We start from the raw sequence: 11,177 nt of genomic DNA on the forward strand, positions 1-11,177 counted from the left end.
CCACCAAACTCGAAGTAGACAGATTTAACCTTTGTTGAGACAGTCAAAGTGTTTATTAGAGAGATAGTTATGTGGATGATATATGATGTCTGACTAATAGAACTTATAATAGCTGAATTCATGATTGATACAAAAGACAAAAAGAAATAAATCTAGTTTAATGACTTTTTCAAATGATGGTGCAATCAGAATCTTCAGCCCATCAAAGACTTGGGTGTCTGAAACTATGGACTTTCGTCCCAACTTTGCAGGAGACATGCGAGTGTGAATGTGTTATTCTGCCAACAGCTGGCCTGTCCTTGCTTCAATGCGTCTGACTCTGAAAGAACAATATTTGGGACAACTTGAGATGTTGTTCGGCAGCACAGCAGCAAAATACACTCAAGAAAATAAATCGTGTGGGTGGCCATATCGACACAACTGTCGAGTGATTGAGTGCAATCTGCTCAACTGTGTTATTGCAGACAGGGAGATACAAATACTCAGATAAGCATTGAGGGGGTTATCAACACAGGCTAATGATACACTAGAAATGTACAACTACATCTCTGATGAGGTGGTCTCATGATATGAAAAGTGACAGCAAAATCAAGAAAGTAAGCTTCCGTTTTGAATATAGATCTCTCCTCAGCATTATGTGATCTTAGTAAAAAAAAGACAGCTGCTTTAGAATAGTGGAATAAATGAATTTCAATGCTACTCACACAATAGGGAAAAATATTAGCACAGTGTCTATGCAAACCCCACCATTTGACTACTGGATCATAGAGCAAGCAATAATGCTTTCTTATGTTCTTGAAATCATCTTGCCTCACTTCCAGTTGAACCATGTCAAGTCTTTAAAATGTGTAAATGCAAGCCATCTGTCTTTGCTCTGAAAAGTACTGCAATAGTAATATAATTTGGTTTTAGTCATCAAAAACATTTCATTAAGCATTTAAACTGGATCTGACTGCAGTGGATGGGAAGTGAAGTGCCAAAGCTGAGACAATCCTCATGCAAGTATGAATAGCTGAGCCGATAAAATGTTTATTCACTAGTCCGCTCCTGTGTGTACCTCAGAATAATACAATACAACTGCCCTCAGGTGACAGAATGAGTGCAGGAGCACATTTGTCTTGAATTGAGCACCAATATACAGCAGGATTTGAGAGAAGCAATGCAGTGATGCTTTCTCTCTGGGGTCCCGTGACTGGGCTCTCTCAGCTGTGCAGCTATGCTATTGTATACCATCACAAATGCAACACTGACAGGGGCTGCTTTGCTGTAAAAAGCCTGATCTAGAGGCAGCGTCAGTCGAAGAGGCTCAACCAATTCACTGTGGACAGAAACAGAAATGAATGCGTGTATTAAAAAAAAATAAAAATACCAGCGTTTAACAAAAATAAACTGGAAATGTTTGAAAAGCTGTCTGTCCCATTTCTTTAAACATTCCCCTAACATTTCATTCATCTTTTGTCTTAGTGATCACAGACATGCTACTATAGCTCATACAGTACACAGTGCATACGCTATGTTGCTAGGAAACAGTACCTCATGAATATCCTGCAGTTACTGCGCAATCAAAGGAGTAATGTTCTGATAATGCAGTCACTGTATAAAAGCAAAACGTTGAATATACTCACCAAAATGTGTTACACTGCAGTTTTTTTGTTTTTGTAGTGTGTTGCATGCAACATTGTAACCAAGGCTGCACTGATGCATGTGCTGCACCATCATTTCACTTTTTGTTTAATGCTTCAGAAAGTTACTTTATTTCCATTCTCTCTGCAATGGCAAAAATGTGACTAAAAAGTGTGAATATGTTATCAGCATTAATGCTAGATTTGCATATTGTAAATAAAGAATAAAGAAATTAGAGAAAAGAAAAATACCACACTGCTCTGACAGCCAGTACTTGACTAGAAATGCCAACCAAGTTTCATTAATTCATTCCACTCTGCCAGAAGCATTATTTTACTTGTTTTACTTGCTTATTTTACTGATTTCATTGGGACATGAAGATATCATTTGCAATTTCAAGTCAGAGGTTAAGGTTTTAAAGAAAACACACTCCTCTGTAACGCTCAACACGTCATTATCTTGACTGTGGAGTCCATTGAACAATATTTCTAATTGAGCCCCAGGGAAGATGAAGAACCAGATAAGTGCTGTAAGTAGAGCTCCCCAGGTTAAAGAGAGACACTGTGGTAATGTGTTTTTCTCTGGGGAGAAAAAAAAAGTGTGAGGAGGTGGGTAAAGTCTTTACAATGAAACTAGGCCATCCTAAAAAGAACAGGGAAAGGCTGTGACAGTAGAATGCAGAGCCTAGTTTACCGCAGCCTGGGTCTCATATTCACCACCAATAATGCTTTCATTTGCTATGCACCACTTCACTCTCTCCTTTTAGCTCAGTCGACCTCAAACGCACAGTGCTGTCTGTTAAATACATCTTCTTAGGTATTCTGTCAGAGAGTCGTTTCACTGGCCAAATCTAGATTTTGATTATACAAACAACAACAACAATATATTGTATGTTTATGCTGATTCAGAAATGTGGCAGCACTGACATGACGTTCTTTTAAAATTTAATGTATTTTGTTAATATTTAATGCTTCTATTCATATTTCACAACAACAGAATTGATATTTCTAACCTGTCATTTCTCTTTCTGTGCACCTGAATATGTCCTGTATTTATTTATTTGAACTGAATTTTCTGAAATGCCATACCAGTATGTATGATCGCTATTACCACGGTGGTGTCATAACATTATAAATTAGTCCACCATTACCAACTACTGGATTAACTGTCATGAAATTCCTTCAGGGTTCTTCATTATAGCCTGTGTCATGGTCCAGTACAGTTTACAATCTAATTTCTGTTTTTGGTTATAGTTTTAGTTATATTTAAATCCCTGAGTTAGCTTCAATGATTTGGACCCCTGGGTTGTTATCACACTGACTGATAATACCTCCTTTGCCACAGTGAAAACCCTCTGGAGCAAATGATATAGTTTTAATACTACAAGCCATGATCAGTAGTTTAAAAGAAAAACACAGTCATTATGTTATTAAAGTTTTACACTACTACTTGCTCACTCTGACACAACCAGGGTTTTTTTTATGATTTGCATAAAAACCCATGAGATGGGATAATGGGTAGAATGAACTTTTTAAAATTTAGGCTTTCTGCTTAAGATCCATAAAAAGGCATGTTTGAAGAGTCATTTGAGTTTTCTCCTAGTAACATCAGCTACTTACATCATTCACAGTATGTTAATAACTTTTTCTGTATTACTCGTCGTCACTAGAAATGCCTTGATCCTTTGCTCATCCTGAAGCTGCTGGTTTGTGGGTGGCTCTGAGCTCTAGATAGCTTAAGCTTTAGACATTTTTTTCTTTTTCATCCTCTTTAAAATTTCCATGTCGAACTGGAGGAAGACAATTTAAGTTTCTGATTCTGTTTTTAACAACATTGTTGTGCTGTTGAACAAAGTTCACCAGGAGGAGGAGTTCATGGTAAACTTTTTGTGTCCACCTCTGTGTAGATGAGGAACCTACTGACATGTTAGCATGTAGCATGTGGCTGTGAGTCTACACGTGATTGCCCAGATAAAAAGAGAGCCATCTTTGTGCATTGAGAACTCTGGCTTTAGGGTCAAAATATCTGACTAACCCTTTAATCTTGCTTGGTAGTACATGCCTCCAGATGGAACTCAAACTGTGGAACACATCAAGTAATAGCAGCCTATTGAGAAAGCCACTTTCCCACATTTTACATGTCATTTGGTAGTGGTCTAGTTTTTGCATGTCATTTTACAAAGTGTCATTTTATAGCATTGCATCTTGAATTAGGGGTAGGAGATAGGCCTAAATTGTTATTAGCTATAAATAAAAGCTGTTAAATACGACTTTAGCTGCACACATGTATTGTATTAAGACTTGTATACCTACATCTTTTCTTCTGAAGCAATTCTCTTGTAGATTTGCTGGTGTGCTGGGGATCATTCCCCTGTTGTATGACCCAATTTCACCCAAGCTTTAGGTGCCTGACAGATGGCCGCACACTTGACTCTGGAATACGTTGGTATACAGAGGAGTTCATAGTCAACTTAATGACTGCAAGATGTTCAGGTCAGGCTGTAAATCATCACTCCTCGACCACAATGGTTGACAACTGGTATTAAGTGTTTGCACTGATACATTCTGTTTAGTTTACACCAAATGCAGCACTGTTCTCTATGGCTTAATTTTTCCACTTTGGTCTTATCAGTCTAAAGGACATTGTTTCAGAAATCTTGTGGTTTTTCCAGGTGGAACTTTAAGATAAGATAAGATTACCTTTATTAGCCGTAACCATTAACCTTTACAAACCTAAGGTGTGCTGCTACGTTCTTTTCAGAGAAAAGAATCTTTCTACTGGCAACACTTCCAAACACGCCACACATACTGTAATGAATTTTAACATTTGACATGCTAACTGAATCCTGAAGAATCTGAGATTTACTTCTTGGGGTTTTTGTCATTTCTCCGTGTACTGACCTTGAGTGGATTTGCTGAGATGTCCGCTCATGGTAAAACTGGCAATTGTATTGAATGTTTTCCATTTGTGAATAATCTTTTTTACTATAGAATGATGGTCTTGAAATTGTTTGGAAATGGCTTTATAATGTTTCTGAGATTGAGCAGGAGAAACATTTGCTTCTCTAAGATTCAAATGATTTTTTATCATGTCTTGATACATAAAACCTTCGAAATGAAAGAGGTTGCACTTTTTGCCATGACTTTATGAATAAGCAACAAGGTCCCAGAAGTGAGCAATGCCATCAAAGGTACATTGCTGCAGATGGAAATAATCTTCCTCTGACTTTAGCAGCTGTGAGTGAAATAATCATAGCTACGGTGAAACTAAAGGAATTCAACGATTAATCCATGAGTCAGTGCAAAGAAAATTAAATGATTATGGTCGAGCAAGAACGCCTGAGTCAGTCACAAGTAAGGGAACTGACTAACTAGCTGTTTTCCAGATTTTTCACATTTTATTTGGACTTCTGAACTGTCTCAAGTTTGTTTTGCATATTTTATTTCATCACATGTTGTACTTGTGATATCTGAGACTATAATAGGTAGCAGGTAATTCAAAGAGAAACATCCTAAGGATGAGACTCATGTGTGATGTTATACAATAAAATAATGGAGCAGAATGTGACTTAAAATGGTTAATAAATAATGGGGGCTGGACTATAATGGTGATTGTCTGTGTATAACTAATGGAATGACAAAGTGGACAATGAGTACTCCGAGAAGATCCACATTTATCTTTCATCTCACGAGGGACTCTGGAACAACTTTGTGTGGACTTTGCTAAGAAGTAGGTCAAGTCTAGATAGAGGTGAACTCAATCCCTAAAGCTGTTAAAAATCATGATTTATTGCAAACCATTCAAAGCCCTTCACTGCATTAATACTGGATGACACTGTATGAAAATGTGATACATAGGGTAAAAAAGCTTTCTAGTTTTATAAGCAAACATTGGTGTCTGGTCACGGAGAAGATGGGAGCTCATATTGTAATATATTGTCAGAGAGTCCAACATAAGAGGAAATATGGGCCCATTTTTAATATAGTTCAACCTCCCAGGCAGATAGTAGGGCAAGGGTCTTCTAATATGACCACTCATATTTTTACAAATATTCTCCAACTTAAGAAACACCGGCTCTGATTATATTCAGAAAGATTTTCTCGCTACAAACAAGAATTAATAACCAGGATATTTGCTCAATTTCCACAGAGGCAGGTTGGCAACAAACTATAAGGATTATGAGCTACAAGGGAATGTTTATCTCTTTGAAACTCACTTTTCTATCACAGGAACTGTAATTCCCCTGGATTGATTTGGTTATTAAATGTTCTATTGAGATTAATATTAGATCCACAGCCTGTTTTTCCTGTAAATACAACTATGCTTAAAATGACTTTGTGCTATCACTCTTCAAGCCAAAAAGCCTTTTTACTAATTTGATACATGTTGATCTTTTAAAGTAGAATATTCTACACACTAAAGTCTGCAATACCATCATCTTTTACCCATTATAGGACTTCAGAAACATCCATCCATTCGCTACCGCTTATCCTTTTCAGGGTCACGGGGGGTGCTGGAGCCAATCCCAGCTGTCATAGGGCGAGAGGCGGGGTACACCCTGGACAGGTCGCCAGTCTGTCACAGGGCCAACACACAAGGACAGACAACCATTCATACTCACATTCACTCGCAGTGGCAATTTGGATTATCCAATTAACCTATCCCCACAAACTGCATGTCTTTGGACGGTGAGAGGAAGCCTTCTTGCTGTGCGGCAACAGTGCTAACCACCGTGCCACCGTGGCTCAAGAGTTGGGAGTTCGCCTTGTAATCGGAAGGTTGCCGGTTCGAGCCCTGGCTTGGACAGTCTCGGTCGTGTGTCCTTGGGCAAGACACTTCACCCGTTGCCTACTGGTGGTGGTCAGAGGGCCCGGTGGCGCCAGTGTCTGGCAGCCTCGCCTCTGTCAGTGCGCCCCAGGGTGGCTGTGGCTACAATGTAGCTTACCATCACCAGTGTGTGAATGACTTCAGAAACAAGCACCTAATATTACTAAATTACTGCCTTGTGTTTTCTTGCAAAAAACTTTTTACTCGAGGCTGTTTATTTACTAACTCAGCAGTTACAGAGCAGCATTAGTCTAATAACTTTAATTTCAATAATCAACTTAAATAACCCGGCTCTGCTAAATATTCCAGTGTGTTCAGCAAAGAGTTTTAAACTCATGTGCAACAGATTTTCAGTACTTTATCACTTACACCAGCTGCCTGGCTCCAGCCGAAGACGACACCATAAGGGTGAACGAAAACGGTAAAAACCTGGAATATAATGAGATACAACTCCCTGTAAAGTTTTATAACACTAAGCAGGGCTGCGGATTCAGGTGACAATTACCTTTATTGCCCCTGTACCCATATGACTGACTCTTTTCACACCATCACACATTATTGTTACATCTCCATTTCATAATTTAAAAAAAGTACATACAAGTGTATGAGTGTGCTATTTTAGCTTTTTGAGTTATGCGTGAGAGAATACTAGCAAAGCAAATAAAACCATATTCACAGTTACACATATTTTAGGGGAAACCCATTTTCTTTGAAAAGCCTCTGAGCATGTCACATGTAGACTGTCATTAAGTTAGTATTTTGAAGAGAGAATAGCTATGAGGATGCACTTCCTCATATCAATGACATTGAATGAAATGACATTAAAGCAGTCTGATGTATGGCTATCAAGACAGACAACTGACAGATGGCCAGATGGCCAGATTTCTCAAATTATACTCATTAATGTCATGTAATAGTAATTGCAATTTCATGACCTCCTCTTAAGGGCACAGCTACATATCTAAATGGACCACAAACTAAACAAAGGTGAAAGCTTTAACTTTACATTTTTTTTTACATATTTGTAATGCAAATTTCAAACTTAAGGTTCATATAGTTTTGGGAATAACAACTGAGACAGTATTTTTTCCCAGTGAAAACTATAAACATGGTGACATTACTGCTTTTTGACTCAAGGCAAAAAATTGAAATTCACCACTGGGCCTCCAAAGTCTCCAAATGTATGTTCAACAATCTGTGACAAATGCTATTAGTCACAATGTCCCTCTGATGTAGAGGGTATGATATAGGGCCTCATCAAGCCTTATTCAACTTAATCGCTCTGAGTTTCAAGTCTTGATGAGTGCATAAAGTGCCTCTTTCTCTCTTACTTCACTTGTCGCCTTAAGGCTTTATTCTGTGCTCTCACAATCTTGGCAACCAAAAATATTAAAATAAAATATACAAATGTCTTTTTTCCCCATGTTTTTTTACTTGGGAAGATATTATAACTGAACAAAATAAGGTTGTTAAAGAAAACATCTGAAATGAAATAAATAAAAAGTCAGTTCAAAGTATTATAACAAGGAGGTGATTTTTATAATATGCCTCCATGCATCATTATGATGGTTTTTAAAGGAGTTGAAGACTAAAATTTCAGCTTTAATTCAAAAGGTTAAAAAACAAATAAATATAATTCTAAACATACTTTTTTTTGTAGGATGCATTTCTATTTTATGTAGATAATGGACATGTGGATGCTGCCTTCAAGTGCTGAATAGTTGTGGTTCTTTTTGCTTTTACTTTCATCTTCAGTAAATGGAAGTCACACTCTAATACTCTTATATTTAAGATCATTCAATTTCAAACACTAAGATGCACTTGTTTTGTTTTCAGGGCATGCTCTGGGTCATTATGCATCTGTACTGTGGAGCAGCATCCAATCACCATTGTGGCATTTGTCTAGATCTGACCAGACAGTATAGCTCTATACACTTCAAAATTCATCCTGCTGCTTCTATCAGCAGTCACAACATCATACAGCAATGACCCAGTTATATTGGCCATGCCATAACATTGCCTTTACCATTTTTGACAAATGACATTGTGTACTTTGGATTATGAGCCTTCCTTTACTTCAAATTCTTCATTTCTCACTATTTGGGTACAAGTCAGTCTTGGCTTCATCCATCTAAATAATCTTGCTCCTGTTTAGACATTTATTTAATGTAAGGCCAAAATGCACAGAATTTAAGATCATGATTAACTCCCACCTTGTCCTCTGATTATGGGTACAGATTTGCTGGGTACAGATCAACTGGTAAGACAACGTGTGAGGGTCACATCGCAACCAGCAGGTTACACCAGTAAGATGTGGTAGGTGCTGTGCTCAGCAGTAACACAAGGTTTTCTGGTGCTCTGGACATCTTGAAAGCATAGGGAGAGACAGAGTCTGTCTATTTGGAAAACCCAATAAATAACATAGTTGACTTTGAGCCAGAGGTGCCAAATTCCATCAATCCCACAAAATGGTTCAGGGAACAGTTGTTAGGCTACAAAACCTACCAGGTTGCACCAGTCTCATACAACATAATGCTGAAACTTGCCTGGGTGTGATGGTTCTGTCATGACCCATAGGTTACCAGAACAGAAGTTCTGTAGGATCTGAAAGCAATGCTGGAAATGGGGGTGATGAGCTCATAGTGTCTGCTATAGCTTATACCCAACTATTCATGTCATTAAAAATGTTAAGCGAGTGAAGTGTCATGGTTTTATGCTTATCCCATGCCCCTGATCAAAAAGCTCCTGGAAGTTAACCAAGGGTTCCTGGAAGAGTTCCTTCTCCTCAGAGTCTAGGGAAGTTGGTATATCCTACTCTATTCAATATACCAACTTGATACACTTACTTTCCGTTTCTTTATGCTTTTTAGGTACCTCATGGACAGGGTGCAGCGTGTTATGCTGCTACCTGTGTGGACAATGTCATCATCTACTGCTCACCTGGTGTGTGCAGCAGGTGGCCATGGTATTGGAGTCTGGGCTTATCACTAACCTAAAGAAGTATGCGGATTGATGGAGAGAGGTACAGTATCTGGGGTACCACATGGGCAGTCAACAGCTGGTCTCTTAGGCGGATGAAACTCACTTTGCTCTCATCCAAATTTGTTCCAGAGGCCAGAGCAATGCCAGGTGGAATTTGAGAGTGAAACAATCTCCACTCAGCGCTCCTTGCTTCTCTCCTCTTTGTCTCGCAGATTCATGCTTCAAACACAGGGCTCAGGGCCATTTTGTTCCAGCATGGATATCAGCCAGAAACTGTCAGAGTGTAGAATCAGGCTACAGTACTGTTGAGAAAGACTGTCCTATGATACCGTACACTATTACTGCCTGGGACACTCACTGGGGGCTGCAGGAGGAGACATGGGGCAGAGTAATTTAGGAACAGTGCCAGGTGAGGTGATTGGGACACCTGTTGTGCATGTGCCAGTTATCCTCTCCCTTTTTTATGAATTAGGTACAGGCCTCTTCAAAGACACACACACTAACCTGGGAAGACAGCCAATGGGCTGTGGAATGGAAGAGAGCTCTTCACCCTTAAAGAGTGCTCTTCATCTAACTAGATGTAGCCAAGCGTTTTTTCTTGACCTACTTTAGTTGTAGAAGTCATTTTAAGAATCTAACAAACTGATGATGTGGTCACTTCATCAACAGCTCCTTGGACTGAATACTGAGAGTTTCCATGAACAGGTGCCAAATGCAAATTCAGCTATTGGACTTCAGTAATGAATTCAATTCATTGTCCAGTTGCTTTTGAGCCAGTGGCTGTGATTTCTAAATGGTAAAACCAGAGGTGACCATCGCCATCGCTGCCCCTAGACTCTGGAATAATCTCCCAGTCGAAATCCGTACTTCGGAATCAATTCAATCGTTCAAATCCCGTAACCCTCAGTAAAACCTGGGACCATTTCGTGGCCTTTGCATTTTTCAATTCCACGCCATTTCCACTGTGTTTAATGGAGTATAGCCAAATTTTCAAAAATGTATTTTTTTCCCATTTTATTTTAAAATTTCAGTCTGAGTTTTTTAAATGAGCTTAAATGGCTGAATAAAAGGCATACATCCACTATCGAACCTCGTGGCCGATTTGTGCCCCATTGAAACCCATTATAAACGCTATTTTTCACGCCAGAAAAATTACGGTCAAAGGGATCGTCAGGTTTCCAGCTTAGGTTTCGTTTTGGACTACAGGCCTTAGAGTTGTAATTTTTTTATTTGTCCACCGGGTGGCGCCCTTGCTTCACATTTGACCTCTGCTGGAAAACAGCGGGCTGCTTGGACAGACCTGCCGGAAATGAAGCCTCATTTCCGGCGTGCAGCAGCGGCTTCGCCCGCTGATCGGGCGGACCATTTTTTGGTCCCTAGGACCATGAGAGGGTGCATTTTTTTTTTTAGTCAACAGGAAATGACGTATTTGTTGTCACGTGGTATCGGACGTGTGGGCTGGAAAAAGCAGTCCCCGGTGATCGTGCCCCGGTGATCGTCGCGACTTACCCCGGCAACATGCACTTATTTCGGCCTAGAGGAGGAGCATTTGCCGCCTGGAGACCATTTTCTGGTCCTGAAAAAAAAAAAAAAGGCGATCGAAATGACTCTTGGTGCCAATCTTTAGTCCATCTAAAGGCCTAATTATAATAACAATCAAATATTACTTCAAATGTTTTTTTGGGAAAATATTTAGTTTTTTAGTTTTTTTTTTAGTTTTTTTGTAATTTAAAGGGTTAAAACAA

This window comes from Diplotaxodon limnothrissa, linkage group LG5 (assembly GCF_057381915.1).
Source record: "Diplotaxodon limnothrissa isolate DT_005_m linkage group LG5, D_limnothrissa_male_GT1.1, whole genome shotgun sequence".
Taxonomy (NCBI): Eukaryota; Metazoa; Chordata; class Actinopteri; order Cichliformes; family Cichlidae; genus Diplotaxodon; species Diplotaxodon limnothrissa.